Source organism: Egretta garzetta, unplaced genomic scaffold, assembly GCF_000687185.1.
Source record: "Egretta garzetta isolate BGI_Z169 unplaced genomic scaffold, ASM68718v1 scaffold211, whole genome shotgun sequence".
In the NCBI taxonomy this organism is placed as follows: Eukaryota; Metazoa; Chordata; class Aves; order Pelecaniformes; family Ardeidae; genus Egretta; species Egretta garzetta.
In genome coordinates, this window is record NW_009258673.1 from 1,000,576 (window position 1) to 1,002,783 (window position 2,208).

At 44.6% G+C, this 2,208-nt stretch overlaps 1 protein-coding gene across 2 annotated transcripts in view; it reads left to right on the forward strand.

The window, feature by feature from the left end:
• The first annotated feature begins 659 nt into the window (after positions 1–659).
• RBM18 (RNA binding motif protein 18) overlaps positions 660–2,208 on the forward strand; it is an 11,935-nt gene continuing 10,386 nt past the window's right edge. The window contains exon 1 of one of the 2 annotated variants that reach the window (XM_035888596.1): positions 660–2,208. This exon is cut by the window's right edge and continues 3,044 nt beyond it. The gene's annotated coding sequence lies outside the window, so the exon portion shown is untranslated. The other variant, XM_035888595.1, reaches the window with a different exon arrangement.

Genomic DNA, 2,208 nt, shown 5'->3' on the forward strand with positions numbered 1-2,208 from the left:
GCTCGGAGGCAGGCGCTGAACTACTGCCTACAGTGAGCCTCCTAGCCGCCGCTAGGGCTGGAAGCCCAGGGGTTGAAAACACTTTTGTTTGCTAGGGAAATGCTAGAATTTTAGGCTAAAAGCTTTTACAGCGACCCAGAGCCTTGTTTTGTTGTTTTGCTGGTGTCAGCAGTGGGATTGCTGTGGTTTAACCCCAGCTGGCAACTAAGCCCCACACAGCCGCTCGCTCACCCTCCCTGTCCCTGGTGGGATGGGGGAGGGAATCAGAAGGGCAAAAGTAAAAAAACTCATGGGTTGAGATAAGAACAGTTTAATAATGGAAATAATATCTAATCATAATAAATTGTAGTGAAAAGGAAAACCACAACAAACAAAAAGGGAACAAAACCCAGGAAAAACAAGTGATGCAACCTCTTGCCACCCACCAACCAAGCAGTGATCGCTGCCCCCTGGCCAGCTCCCCCCAGTTTCTGTACTGGGCATGATGCCATACAGTCTGGAGTAGCCCTTGGGTCAGCTGCCCTGGCTGTGCCCCCTCCCAGCTCCTTGTGCCCCTGGCAGAGCAGGGGAAGCTGAAAAGTCACTGCCTGGTGTAAGCCCTGCTCAGCACCAACTGAACCATCGGGGCCTTACCAACATTCTTCTCATCCTAAATCCAAAACCCAGCACTCTGCTAACTGCCAGGAAGAAAATTAACTCTGTCCCAGCTGAAACCAGGACAGGGATGTAGGTCGAACAGAGGAGAGTTACTTGAGTAACTGAGTGGTAACGAGGTAGGGTGCGGTGTGACTGGCTGTGTATGGTGGATAAATGCATAAATCAAACACGTGTATGCATTTCATGTTTTCTCCAGACTACAGGTAATTATCTTCTGGGCAAATACAGTATTTGAACAGCTAAATTGTCAAGGAAATACGACTTGCTGCCCAATATTTGGGTAGTGTGCTGAGAAATCAGTAGGTTTTGCCCCAAACCCAAAGCAACCCAAACCAAAACAATTTGGGGTTTATACACTTCTAAGAAACAAGCATTTTTGATTAACTATTGTATATGCCTGTCATGGAATACTTTTTCTTCCTGCTGGTTTTTGTGTGTGTGCAGGTGCTAGGTTTGTATTCTAAATGTGGTTCATCTTAGCAGAGCAGTTTTCTAATAGCCTCTAAATGGAATCATTAATGCATTGTGCCTTTCAGCCATTCAGCTTTGGGTGGTTTCTGCATTAATTACCATTTTTATCCCACAGCTATGTTACTCTGGTTTGTCCACATTCACTGACCACGTAAAATTAGGTATAGGACTTCTCGAGCGTGTTTTGTGCTGGGTTCTTAAAGATTCAGGCAACAGGGTGAGTTAGTTAGTTAGGAAGAATAGTAGCGTTTGTACATGCGTTAGATCCTTCACTTTCCAGGGGGGATCGTTAGTGGTGTTTTTAAAGATCCTTTCAGTCTAGGTTGTTCCTCTGAATCTAGGCCAGCAAGCAATACCTTTATATGGCAAAATTTACTGGTTTCATAGCTTGGGTGAAATGAATTTTGTGGGTTTCAGTCGGCTTCTTACAGGCAGGCTGTTCCTTTTCGAATACCCCATTGCAGCTGCATAATTCAGCAGTCGGGGTGTGGGACACGGCTGCCCCGGTACCCTCGCTGCTGGGGACCATGTCTAGGGCAGCATCATGGCAGGGGGCAAAGGGCTTTGTTCTCCAGCATTGTCAAACCTAGAGTGCTTCTGTGCTGCTAAATGTTTAAAGTTTGCCCAGTGATGAGTGACAGTGCTTGTTGCTTATTTCAGGCTTTATGATTGTGTGTCTTGATTTTGGTTTTACTTTAAAAATGGCCGTTCTTGCCTGCAAACTATATTGTAATCCCTGTTGCCTTGTGAGTGAAAAAGGGGAAGTTCCTTTTAACAGAGTGTCAGTGTAGAGAGAACGAGTGCGGTTCTCTGTCAGGTCAGTAAGTTTCTATAAATCATCTTGACCCTTATTTTCTTACCCTAAGGGCTTACTTACATCTCTGCTCGTAGTTGCTCATCTGAATTATCCCTGTTGAGGTTACTAATCACATGGCTAAAAACATACACCTGAAAACTAAATAGCTGTTTCTTCATTTGCTGTTGTTATCTGATTTTTAAAGGGTTGCCCCTGCAATTTCAATGTTAGATTTGTTTAAGATGGAGTAAAGTTGATTGAGTTGTTAGCAGGGTTAATAACTG